We start from the raw sequence: 14,931 nt of genomic DNA, 5'->3' as shown, positions 1-14,931 counted from the left end.
CCAGCAGGTAATTTAATTAGTAGTATTTTTGCAATTAAACTATGGATAAGAAATTAAGTACACTCGGTGTTCTAAATTCCTATTATGTTAGATCTTAGATTAGTATAAATTTATTTATACATAATGTTTATCAATTGGTATCGAAGCCACATTGGTTAGGATTTAGAACCTAAAGAAATTATATATTTATTACATAAATCATGACTACATGTTAAGGTCTCATGTGGTACTTGGAATTTATGAAATTACATCATTAAAATACATAGTTATTTTTGTATAATGCAATTAGATCTTGAGCATGCTTAATTAATGATATATTATTAGCCATATGGTTGTTTGGTTGAATTATATCTATATAATTGAATGAAATCGTATTTGATAAATTGGGTTTTTCAAGGGTTGAGAGTTTTAACAATTGTAAACCAAAAACAATTTGATTTTATATAATTTTGTTAAATTACCTTGGGTTTATTGTTTCTTGATGAGTTAAAATTGTTATTGAGGCCATAAAGCTTGATTAAACTATCAATTTCATCAAATTAGGCATAGCCATGAGTCTTTGGATTTGACATAAATTTGTCATGTTAAGTTAAGATCTTCATGGGTTTAGAAATTCAATTTTTGGCAATTGATTTTATCGATATATTTAGTGCTTTTGTCTCCCTTAATACAAAGATTAAATCGGTATATAGATATTAACTTGATTTGACCTGTATTTAGAGAAATTAAAGTTTAAAGTTTTGGGTTCAAAATTGAAACCCAATTCTTTATTTGATTAAATCCCTTAATTTTTATGTTTTTAAGTTCGATTTTATCTCAACAAAACACTTGTTACATGTTATAGAGATGAATAACAAGTTTTGATTGCACAAAAATTGGGTATATAGGATCAAATATTGAGAAAAATCAAAATAGGTCATAAATGGGTATGAAACCTGAAAATTTGCTTTAATTGATGTCGATTCAGGATGTTCTGATGAGTTTTAATGCATTGATATTATAAAACAAAGTTTTAATCGAGATTTTGAAGGGTCAATTTCATAAAAAAAATACTTGAAAAATCAAGAATTAGAGAAAATTTGGTATAAGAGACCCAATGGGTCAAATTTGACCTAGCTAGAGGTTGAAGATGGGAAAAACCAATTAGGCAATGAAGCCCACTCTTGGATGTGGCCTATGGGGTGCGTAGGGCTCATTAGGCCCATGATTTTTGAAATATTTTTTGGTAGTTTACCTCCACTCACCCAACTCTACATGTACTATTTTTTTGAAATTTAAATGCACATGTAATATTTATTTATTTTTATGTGCATTTAATTAATTATTCTAGATATTTTTGATGAGATATTTCTAGAATACATGTGATAGAAAAATAATATGCTGATGTTTGAGTTGAGTGGCAGCATGTACTCTCCCTAGATATTTTTGTGCTTTATATATATATACTCTCGGGATAAAGTTATAGAGTACAAACTAGTAACTAAAACCATATAGAGTAATATTTTTCAATGCAACAAGTTTGTTTAATGACATGGATAGAGATATAATGACTGATTATCTCATAAGGAAATGTCATGTGTGAATGTATGATTTTAGAGTATAATACCCCATACACATTAAGTTAATGATAAAGTGAAAAAAATCGTACCATGAAGTTTATGGGTAATATAAAGCAATAATTTGTTATGGGAGAAGTTTCATTATGCTAGTTAATTCGTAGTCACTAAAGTAGCCAATTGGCTAGTTTTGTGGAATTACTGTTTTCATATCTTTTGGGAATGTATATGATTTTGGTGTAAATTCATTCACCTTAAGATGGTGTTTTTATATTAAAATTAGAGGGTAACACATAAAAACATGTGTGTGGGGATTGACTAGCCCTAGTAATTTATTCACTTAAAGGTAGTAAGTTACAAAGGTTGTGTTATATTCTCATGATCATTTTTATGTGAAAGCTCCTAATTATGTGTCATGTATTCATCCTAAAGATGTTTAAATGATGATGTGCCTAGACTCTTTCGTTATACTCACTTATGGTTTTGGAGTATTTGAATTACCTACTTATTCTAATAAAGTTGCATTGTTTAAATTTTTAAGTCACATTTTCTGTCAATAAAAGACTTGGCCACCACGAGATTTTGACTATATCAAACTTTAAGGATTAGGAAAGTGATGTGGATCATGTACATAGGTTTATCTATGAATATAAATAAGCTTGTATAACATATTGTTGAAAGTTTCGTGAATGATAAGAAAGCCATAAATTTTGTCTAATTGTTGTTAAGAGGTCAATCCCTATATACCTATTAAGTGGATTTTCTAATATTATTAAAATAAAAGAGTTCTCAATTATAGTAGCACTAAGGTTTTAGGTGTCATCAAATGTTAAAATTGGCACTTTTCTGGAAAGACTATATTTCATGAGTTATGATGGTCTACTAAATTTAATACTCCTAAGAGGTTTAAGACAAAAGAAAGAATCTAGTCAATCTATTAGTATTAGGGGTTCTAAAGCTATCTTCAAAAAGGAACATAAATATTCTTTTGTGAGAAAAAAGACATAAGAAACAAGATTGTCTTAAATATAAGACTTGGCTAGAAAAATATAAACTTAAAGAGATTCATAAGTACGAGAAAGCCAAATAAGGATAAGTCCAGAATCATGATTGGCAACAAAGTAAAGGTGGAAGTTGAGTTTGTAAGAATAGATTGTTGAAATTTACTTTCAATTTCTTTACTAGACACTACTAGTTGAATTTTGAAATAAAAGATTATATTATTAAGATAATCAATGATTCAAAATGTATTAACTTATGTTCTTTGACTCATATTATGTTGAAAGAGTTGCCAAAAGACCCTACATAAAGAAAACATCTTTTATGTTGTGCCATAAAAGACTTGGTTATATTTCTAAAGAAAGGGTAGAGAGATCGATAAAGGATAACATATTGTCTACTCTTATTTCTGATGACCTAAAGACGTGTTGATTGTTGTAAGGATAAGATGACCAAGATAAATGAAATAGATCAAATAGAAAGTTTTGATTTATTAGAACTCACTTACATTGACATAAATGGACCAATTACCTCTACTATCTACTAGCGTAGCTATGTTGTGGGATTTATTAATGATTTTTCTTGTTATGGTTATATGTTCTTAATTAAAGAAATGTTTGAAACTTTTGATAAATTTAATGTCTTTAAAACTAAAGTTGAGAAACAATTGAAAAAAATCATAAACTATCAAGTCATACAGGAGTGGTAAGTATTATGGTAGACATGACATACGTAAACATCAAAAAGGTAAGTTTGCTAAATATATAGATAGTCGTGGAATAATGTCCCCACACACCATGTCTTGTAATCCTAAACAAAATGGTGTGGCTAAAAGGTAGAATCACATCTTAAGGATATGATGAGGAGTATGATCAGTGGGGCTATTTACCAGAATTTTTGTAAGGAGAAGCAATCAAAGTGAATTTTCATATCTTGAATAGAATCCCTATCAAATCTATAACTAAAATTCCCGTTAAGTTTTGGACTTGATGGAAACCTAATCTTAATCACTTGTGTGTTTAGAGATGTCCTTAAAAAATGTGCCAATCGATTCACTTATCATTATTTTATTGGAAACTTAGATCATTCTTAAGATCACAAATTTTACTGTTGAACAGAGGTGGTAAAATTGTTAAGGTAAAAACAGTTAAGTTTTTAGAGTTACATATGGCTAATAGTAGTTGTTCTCATGATAGAGATGGAGGAGAACATATTGATACCTAAATATTCCTATACCTATATAGAAGGATAGTATGGCACATTCTCTAGTTAGGGAATAAGAATAAGTTCAACTAATTCTTGATGAGGTCACTCAACATTAGAATATTGTATAATAGATGCCATAAAGAAGATCCACAAAGCTAAGGAAGTTTAGACTTTCTTTAGACATCTATGAATTTTATCTTTAAGAGGGTAATAATGATATTGGCAATATAGTTTATCTAGTAACTTTCCTAGAAGTTGTTTTTAATCCTAAATTAGATTTATGGTGAAATGCAATGAGGGATGAGATACAAATTTATGTTATACACTAGTTTATGGGAGTTTGTTGAGCTAAATAGTGGTTGGAAACTCATTATTTGTAAATAAGTATACAAGACCAAAAAAGATTCTAAAAGAAATATTAAGAGGCTTAAAGTCAAGCTAGTTGCCAAATATTTAAATTAGAATTAAACTTTTTTGTTGTATCCTACTAGGATACTATTTAAAGTATTTACGACATTAATAGTTCATTATTATTCAAAACTATACCAGATAAATGTTATGATTCTCATTCTAATAGAGAATCTTATAATTGAGAAGGTTTATATGTTGCAACTTAAAGAATTTAAAGAGGATGATAAAGATCATCTTGTGTGCAGACCTAAAAAGTCTATTTATAGGTTTAAACAAGTCTTTTGCTAGTGATATCTTAAAATTAATGCTCCCCTCCCTTGGGAGCATCGATCTAGTGCTCCCTCCCTTGGGGAGCACCAATCTCCAAGTGCACCCTTATTTTTTTTTTAAATTAATAAAAATTATATAATAGTAATTTTGAAAATTAATAAAGGGTTAAAATTGTCATTTCAATATTACCACATCATCAAACTAATAGAAACACTAATGGTTGATTAACGGTTGGACTTATGTGTCTAGTGAAAGATATCTTTTTAGGCGGAGTGTCTATTTCAAAAACTAATGGTCCCACTTGGAACTTAAACGGGTGGGTGCATTTTACCCTTTTTATTTTGTATGTTATTGACATCTTGCTTGCTAGTTGTGTGTAAAGAATTTGACATTAAAGATCTTGGGAAAGCATGTTATGTCCTTAGGATTGAAATTCATAAAAATATATCTCATCACTTGTTGAGACTTTCTCAACATGCATCCAATAATCGAGTTTAGAATATATTTTATATGCTTGATTGCAAAAGTAGAGATATACCAATAGTTAAAGGTGATAAATTGAACTTGGCATAATATCTTAAAATAATGTTAAGTGGGAATATGAAAGTAATGTCATATGCTAACACAATGCGGAACTTGATGTATGCTCAGGTATGCATGATATCATATGCAATGGGTCTTTTAGGAAAATATTTATCTGATCCCATTAGAGATCATAAAGAAGCTATAGAGAATCTGTTAAGATATTTAATAGAACTAAGGATTATATACTAGTTTATCAAAAGGTTAAAGACCTTAAGTTGAAGGCTCACATAGATTTTAACGTAGTCAGCTATACTGATAATAGAAAGTCCACATTATGATATAATTTTGTTTTGGTTGGTGGTGTACTATCTTAGAAAAGTATAAAGAAAACACTTGTGACCTCATTCATTATTCAAGCAAAATTTGTAGCATGCTATGGAGCAACTACACAAGCTTTCTAATTAAGAAATCTCATTAAGGAATTGTTGATGGTTGACTCTATTGCTAGTCATAGTTTGCAGAATCGTGATACGCACCGCTTGCAAAACTAGTTGAGACAAAAGCACAAACAAGTGCTACACACCTCATCGGGCTAGAAATAAATCTTAAGCCAATATCGATTAGGGGCCCATTGACAATCATTGGGCCGTAGACATATCGCACCACCCAGTCTTGCAGAAATGTGGATCCAACGACAAAAAAAGTTCACACCAAAAGCTCGAGGTTGAATAGAGTATCGTATGAGGGAATTCGTGTAAGACTATGATTTCTTGTGTAACTATTTATTTTATTTTCAATAGGACTTTAGGCTAGTCATAGAATATTTATTTACTTTAATCTCTTGTTACCTATTCTAGTTGTACTAGGCTACTAGAAGTAAAGTTGTTTTAAAATTAAGGAAACCTTTATTATAAATAGAACCTTAAGGCATTAGACAAAGCCAGATAGAGTCAATTGCCCCAGTAGTTAGATATTCAAGTAGATTCAAGAATTTAGGATATTTACTTAGAATTTATGTATTTGTTACTCTTAGGAATAATACAATTATTTTTCCCTAAAGTCTTTTCTTCAAGTTTTGTTTATATTGCTTCCATATTATAGCGCAATATCTTGAGTTAGGCTTGCTTAGGCTTTTTGTTCCCATGTCTTAAGCGCCATGTGGATCTTGGCTAAAGTATCAAGTCTGTGACAAGTGGTATCAAAATAATACTTCCTAAAGCTAGGCATTACAATAAGAACCCCATTGTGTTCTAACATTCTTTCTCAGAGCAACACTTTCCAGAGCTAGGTAAGGACAACATTCACATTATCCCAAGAAATCTTATTTAAGCTGAAACCTAGAGAATTTGCAATATTCAGAAGCCCTAAATTTTCAAGTATGTGATTGTAGGGTAAGTTTTCCTAAACCTTGGGGGCTTAGGGTAAATAGAAATTTATTCTAAATCGAGGTCATTGAGATTTATGAACAAATAAGAGAAGATGAAGATGGAGAAACCATTAATCAGTGACCAAGCCATATCCTGCTTGAATGCCTTAGTTCGAGATAGTATGAGTGCTTCAAATTCAACATGCATACATACCGCAGAGTGGTACGAGTCTAAAGACACATTGCATGCACTAGATGATCACGAATCTTGCCTTGAAACGATTACCAACTACAAAGTGAGAAGTAACCTTGAACACGTTGATGAGCTTCACATGGAATGGTACAATACGATGACTAATCTAATTCACTATGATATGAGGCTATAAGGATTAATGGCAGCTATGTAACAACAATAAAGGCAACTGACAGAGGTTGTCTGAAACCTTAAATAAAGGGTGATGCTCTTAACAAACAAATACCAGAATGCCACACATTGTGACTTCCAGACTAGGTGATTTGATCAACGGGTATTTGGCATTAGATTGAGGACCTAAACACCAAGTTCAAACCCCTCGTGTCCTATGTGTGCTAAAAATGGAGATTGTGTACATGAGAGCCATATACATGGACGTTAAAGGCTAACCACAAGCTAGACATCCATACAATAGAACACATCCCAACTTGGAATTGTTCGCTAAACAGCTAATGAAGGGCTACCTCAATCGTACCCACAACACTTGAAGGGAACCAGTTGAAGATTTTGTGACATTGAGAAGTCACGAGGCAACGAGGGAGTTGCCTAGATCGAGTAAGCGAGAATGTTACAACCTACAAAACTGTGACACATACAAAGCGCCAGACTAGTCGGGATAGTAGTGCAAACAAGTGTCACACTCTTCCCAGGGCCAAAAATCGATCCTAGGCCAATACTGATTGGGGGACTATTGACAATCATTGGGCCGTTGACATGTTGGGTCACCCAATCTTGCAGAAATGTGGGCCTAATGACACAAGAAGTTTGCATGAAGAGCTTGAGGTTGAATAGAGTACCAGATGAAGGAATTCGTGTAGGGTTAGGATTTTTTGTGCAACTATTTATTTTATTTGCACTTAGACTTTAGGCTAGTCATAGAATATTTATTTACTTTAATATCTTGTTATCTACTCTTGTTGTACTAGACTACTAGAAGTAGAGTTATTTTAGGATTAGGGAAACCCTATTATAAATAAGACCCTAAGGCATTAAGCAAAGGCAAATAAAGTCAATTGTCGAGTAGTGAGACATTCAAGCAGATTCAAGAATTTAAAATATTTTCTTTAAATTTAGGCATTTGTTTCTCTTGAAAATAATACCATTATTTTTTCCCAAAGTATTTTCTTCAAGTTTTGTTTATATTGCTTCTGCATTATAGCACAATATTCTCAGTTAGGCTTGCTTAAACTTTTTATCTCTAAGTCTTAAGTGTCGCGTGGATCTTGGTTAAAGGTCCAAACTTGTGACACTTGGCTAAACCCATACAGTTGTATTGTGATAGCACTACATTAAGTTTGTTTACTAATATTAACAAAAGTATCACAAGGGCCAAGCATATAGAGATAAAATATTTGATAGTTAAACAATCTGTAAAAATGCTAACATTTCGGTAAAATATATTTATACTGATACCTTTGACCAAGGGATTGTGTCATGGGCTCGGAACTTAAGCTAAGATCCATGCAATGCTTTATGCTTGGCGTAAAAAGCTTAAGCAAGCCTAATTCAAAATATGCGTTACAATGCGAAAGAAATATCAACAAAATTTAAAGAAAAGACTTTGAGGAAAAATAATTGTATTATTCCCAAGCTAAACAAATACCTAAGATTCTAAGAAAATATCCTAAATTGCTAGAATGCTTGAATTTAAATGACAACTGGGGAAATTGACTCTATTTTCCATTTCTTAAAGCCTTAAGGTCCTATTTACAATAAAGTTTCCCTAATCTTAAAACAACTGTACTTTTAGTAGTTTAGTACAACTAGAGTAGGCAACAAGAGATTAAAGTAAATAAATACTCTATAACTAGCTTAAAGTCCTAATGCAAATAAAATAAATAATTACACAAGAAATCTTAACCCTACATGAATTCCCTTATACAAAAAGTAAGGATTCAAAAAAGAAGAACACACACTTTTATTTATAATACAAGCATATTAGTTATTGGGTAGTTATGTACATAACACATGCATATGAAAGATATTACAAGTGTAAAGCATGATTAAAGAGTAATTGTGCACAATAACACGTTCTTAACTTCCACGTACACAAGTCATGTTGTCATCTTCAACTGACAAACTTAACTTTTTGCTAGCATTATCAACAACACTCCCCCTAAATGCTTGCAAACTTAACTTTCTCAACAACCCTCTTTTCATGTAGACTTTGTCCCAAAAGTCTGACTTGATTGACTATTTTCACCTTTCCAATGTACTCCTTCATTGAGGCAAACTCTTTCATTCTAAGTGTCGAATTTGTAATCAACATGGTCATATAGAAAATGTGTGCAAGAATAAGTCTGAAACTATAGAGAAATCTCTTCAAACATTTGAAAGAGCTGAGATTGCTGAAGAAATACTTCTAATGGCTCAAACAAAACTAAAAGTTGTTGAAGCTAACTAATGGTTATTAGATAATGGAGTTTCAAATCACATAACACCATATGTAGAGCTTTTTGCGAAACCCAACATCCAACACCAGTTGTATGTGAAGATGGGTAATAAGGTGTATTTGCAAGCAATTGGAAAAGGATCCATGGAGACTCAAACCTTTTTCTGGTGATAGGTATGCATTTAAAGCACCTCTTGTACCTGAAATTACCCAAAATCTATCGAGTGAGGACAAATGGTCGATGATGGCTATGAACTGTTGCTTAAAGATTATTCATGCAAAATATATGATTTACGAGATAAGTACCAAGTGACCATACCAATGAAAAGGAAGCGTTTTCCAATAGATTTCAATGATGTATGCCTACATGCTTCTGAAAATGAGATGTACTTGACATCTTTATAGCACAAATGCCTTGGGCATTATAATTATAGATCCTTGATACAAGCCAGCACATCTGGTTTAGTGAAAAACTAACCCTCACTTATAGAATACAAGCATGTTTGTAGCACTTGTTAATTTGAAAAAACCCACCAATAAACCATATCGTCATGCAAGTTCAAGTTGAACGATTAAAAAACTAGATCTAGTGCACACCAATGTTTGAGGCTCGTTGAGTGAAGTATCTCCAAATGGCAACAAGTTTTTCTTGATCTTTGTTGATGATTTACCACGTATGTGCTGAACTTACTTTATGAAATAAAGTCTAAGGTGTTCAGTCACTTTTTGAATTTCAAAGCAAAAGTCGAATTTGAAATAGACAAAAAGATCAAAGCAATCAGATTTGATAATGGTGGGGCATACACATCTTGACGGTTCACTTAATTCTTGGAAAAAAATGGAATATTTCATCAACTCACAGGTCTTTATTGCCCATAGCAAAATGGCATTAGTAAGAGAAAAAATCGAATAATAATTAAGATGGTGAGATGTCTCTTGCTAGAAAAAGAACTTCCCAAAACCTTTTGGGTCGAGATTACAAGTACAACTATTTATCTGTTGAATCATTTACCCTTTCATTTACTCAAAAATACTACTCCTTATGAAGTATGGTTTGGAAAAAAACCATTTATATCACATCTCAAAGTTTTTAGATGCCTTTGTTACCAGCATATACCTAAAGAACATAGGGACAAATTGTAATCCAAAGTTGTAATGAGAGTGTTTATTGGCTATAGTCAACACTCAAGGCATACAGAGTGCATGATGTTGATTCTGGTAAGATTTCTATTAGCAAGAATGTATCTTTTGATGAAGAAAGTAGTTAGAATTAGGACAAACCTCGACATACCAGAGTCATTGCCACAAACGACTTTGCTACTCTTCAAAATATTCCTAATATTGAGTTAAATGAGGATGAGCTCATTAATGAAGCACCAGTAAGAGATACTCACACAATTCAAGACATTTATGAGCAATGCCAAGAGGCTTTATTTGATCCTGTTTCTTTCAAAGATGTTTCGCAACATTAAGAATGAATAAAAGCTATGACAGAGGAGATTAACACGATAGAGCAAAACCATACTTGGTCATTGGTTGGAAGACCAGTCAATGGCCATGTAATTGATGTTAAATGAATTTTCAAATGAAAATTCAATTCTGATGGAAGCCTTAAAAAAATAAGGCGAGATCAGTCACAAAAGGTTACTCTCAACTTGCTAGAATAGACTATGATGATACTTTTGCACTAATGGCAAGACTCGATACCATTAGACTTCTCATAACTCTCTTTGTTGCACTTGATTGGAAAATCTATCACATGGATGTTAAGTCTGCCTTCTTGAATGGTAGACTCAATGAAGAAATATTCATTGAGTAGCCAAGAGGATTTGAAGTTGGTGACAGACAAAACAAAGTATACAAGCTCCACAAGGCATTATATGGCTTGAAATAGGCACCTCATGCTTGGCACAGTAGGATTGATGCCTACATATTAGCTCAAGATTTTTACAAGAGTTAAAATGAGGCTGCTTTGTATGTGAAGAAACTCAAAAATGAAGTGGCATTAATTGTGTTTCTTTATATCAATGTTATCATGATTACTAATGGAGATCAAGCAAGCATTAGTGAATTTAAATCAATGATGAACAAGTAGTTTCACATGTTTGATTTGGGGCAAATGAATTAATTTCTTGGTCTAGAAATTCATCTGTCTAAGGAAAATATTACTTTTTTTCAAACCAACTACATTCAAAAAGTCCTTAAACGTTTCAAGATGGCAGAATGTAAGTCAACTTCAACTCCTTTAGTTGCACATGAAAAGTTCTTTACTAGTTCTGGTGAATCATTAGAGAGTCCCAGTGATTATCGAAGTCTTATAGGATGTTTCCTACATAATGTTTGCTATAAGCTACCTTTCAAGATTCATGCGAACACTAAGTCAACTTCACATGGTTGTTGCCAAAAGGGTTCTCAAATATTTGAGAGTTATAACCTACCATAGAATAAACTTCATAAGAAATAAGACTATTAAGATTGTTGGATTTTCGAATAGTGACTAGGGTGGCTACAACGATGATGGTAGAAGCACATCAACATACATATTTTCCCTTCGAAATGGTTCTTTTTCATGGAACTCTCACAAGAAGAATACAATGGCACAATCCTCATTTGAGGCAGAATATGTGGCAATTGCTGAATCTTCAAATCAAGCAATTTGGTTGAGGAAAATTCTTCATGATATTAGCATGGATCAAACAAATCCTACAAAGCTATTTGTTGATAACAAATCAGCAATCTCCATAACCAAAAATCCCATATTTCACGGGAGAACTAAGCACATCAAACTCAAGTACCATGCCTTCAAAGATGTAGAGAAGAAGAGGGAGATCCTTGTGCAATATTACAAATCAAAAGACTAGATCACAAATATTATGACTAAGTCTCAGTTTAAGTCAAGGTTTGAACTTAACAAAGATAAGCTGATGGTTCAAATTGCAAGCATGAAGAGGGAGTGTAAATGATAATGCTAGCAACAAGTTAAGTTTGTTAGTTGGAGATGACAACATGACTTGTGTACATGGAAGTTGAGAACATGTTATTGTGCACGATTACTCTTTAATCATGCTTTACACTTGTAATATCTTTCACATGCAAGTGTTATGTACATAACTACCAAGTACCTAATATGCTTGTATATATTCTAGCATTATGAATGAAAGTGTGTGTTCTTCTCTTTTGAATCCTTACTTTCTTTCCATTTTTTGTTCAACCCAACCTAAAAAAAAAAATGCTTCCTAACAAGAGAGATATTCTATTCTCAATAATTTAACAGGAAGCACCGGAGAAGTGGTCTGATATTTACAACTTCTTGCAAATCATCTCCAACAAACATAATAATATCTTCAGCAAACTATAATTGAGAAATACACATACTTGTCTCCATGATCTATATACCTTGGAATAGGTTCACATGTTCAGCCTTTTCCAATAATAAATGCAATGTTTCCACTACCTGCAAGAACAAAAAAAGAGAACTTGGATCACCCTGACACAGCGCTAGCCTTATTGCGAACTTTCTCATAGGCGACTCATTTACTAACACTTCCACCCTAGTCGTGGAGATACATTCGAAAATGCACTCTCCATTTCTCCAAAAGCCCATAAGCTCCATAATGGACAACAAGAAACCCCAATCAACTCAATCATAGACTTTTTCAAAATCCAACTTAAGAACAATTCCATCATTATTACCAATCCTCTTGCGCATATTATGAACCATTTCTTTGGGGAGAAATATGCCATCCATAATTTGCCTACCCTTAATGAAAGCACATTGATGTTCATTGATCACCATATGTATCACTCTTTTTAATCAATTAACCAAGATCCTAGCTATAACTTTATCCATCAAATTAAACAAGTTGATTAGCTGGTACTCTTTGGGGGAAGTTACATTAGAAATTTGTGAGATAAGAGCTATGGAAGTTGAATTTATACCTTTCTCCAGTTTCCCATGGATTATGAAATCCTCAATGAACACCATTACATCATTTCTCAGAATCACACTCCATGCTCGCTTAAAAAAAATTGAAATTAAAACCATCCAGTCCAGGCGTTTTCAAACCATCGCATTTCCAAATTGTAGATTTTAATTCCAGCATGGAGATCGGAGCTTCTAGCATTGTCGCTTCCTCCTCACTTACTCTTTTAAAATTCAGCCCCCTGAACATTGGCCTTTCAAGCTGGTCGCTATTGAACAAATTCTAAATATACTTTACAGCAGCTTCCCTTACCTCCCTAGGGTTCAAGATCCATCTACCGTTCCCTAAAATTCCTCTGATCAGATTGCGCCTCACCCTCGCCTTTGCCTTACATTGGAAAAACTATATATTTTTATCACCTTCTTTGATCCATTTTGAGTGAGATTTCTAACGCCAAATAGATTCCCTCACTTTCGCAGCCTATCACAAATTTCTCATTGTAACTGTTTTCAGTGCCACCTCCTCTTCTGTTAGGTCATGATCATTACAAATTTTGTCAAGAGCCTCAATTTGTTCTTCCAATTTGTTCCTCCAAATCACCCACTCTTTTATCCACATTACCAAAACTGTCCTCAATCCACTATTTAAGGCATCCTTTAAGCCGGTTGAATTTCACCTTGAGTTTGAAACCTGGTCTACTAGCCACATTACATAGCCTCCATCTTTTGCTAAATAGCTCCGGGAAGTCTTTATTCTTAAACCAGCAGCCAAGGAATCTAAAAGGGCACGGACCCCAATTGCAAGCAAAATTGGACAATGATTTGAGGTGTACCGTTTCACAGCCTGTTGTGACAGATTATTATGCCATAGTAACTAATCCGGAGAGAATAAGAATCGATCGAGCCTACTTCTTTTTATCCCGGACCGTACCATGTAAATTTCTTCCCCAACAGGGGTAGTTCCAGAGGTCTCCCTCGTTAATAAACTCTTCAAAATCTTCCGTACCCACACTTTTAGTCAAGCACCCTTTCTTTTCTTCAGAGTTTCTAGTTGTGTTGAAGTCTGTACAACACCAGTTGGTACTCGTACCCATTTTGGTTACTGTTAATTCATTCCGCAATTGTCTCTTGTCTTCAGCCTCACAAGGTGCGTAGAGATTGACCATTACACACTCAAAATTATCTGGCAGCCATCTGCCCTGAATCAATAGATTCCTTTCCTTGACCATCACTGAGACTTTCTGATAGCATCTTGTGGGCAGGTAGCTATCAAACCTCCTGATCTGCCATCAGATGGGCTAAAACCCCAATCAATTCCATCCTTTTGCCACAATCTCCCAATAGTTCTATCAATACATTCACCCAACTTTGTTTCTTGCAAGAATACCATTTCAGCCTTGTATATCCTGACCAACTTTCGCACCTTACTGATCTTCAACCAACTGCCTAAACCCCTGACATTCCACGTGATCACCCTCATTCTCTCTTTATGAAGCTGTCACTTAGCTTATTCAATCACAGAGGAAGTCAGCAAAACAAAACAAAACTCACAGCCGATAAAAACACAGATACAGAGGCGGTGATTACTACTTTCTTACCAAACGCGGTGATTAATCACCAAAAATAAATAATGGCCTTGAATTTGGGAAAGACCATTCCATCCTAAACACATTTTACAGAAGGATTTAACAATTGAAAACTGTTATATCGCTGTCACTTTTTCCCTATGCATGTGCGCATGAAATCACCAAAATTAACCTAATAATAGAAAGAAAAATAAAAATAAACTACATCAATATAAACACCAATCAATAGTTGTTTATTGTCATTAATCATTATGACAAAAGTTAACTGTGATTTTCGGTTTATAGTTATAAACAACCCAACAATTTTTATAACAAAAAAAAAAAGAAAAGCCCCACCTTATAAACATCTCCTACAATTCATCACAAAAATCCACCAAGGCTCTCATTTCATTTCAACAAGTGTTCTTCTTCATTTTTTTCTTTGCTTGTCTCAAATTCTAGGAAA

This window comes from Theobroma cacao, chromosome 4 (assembly GCF_053813885.1).
Source record: "Theobroma cacao isolate CCN51 chromosome 4, ASM5381388v1, whole genome shotgun sequence".
Classification (NCBI taxonomy): Eukaryota; Viridiplantae; Streptophyta; class Magnoliopsida; order Malvales; family Malvaceae; genus Theobroma; species Theobroma cacao.
Note: the sequence above shows the minus strand (reverse complement) of the source record.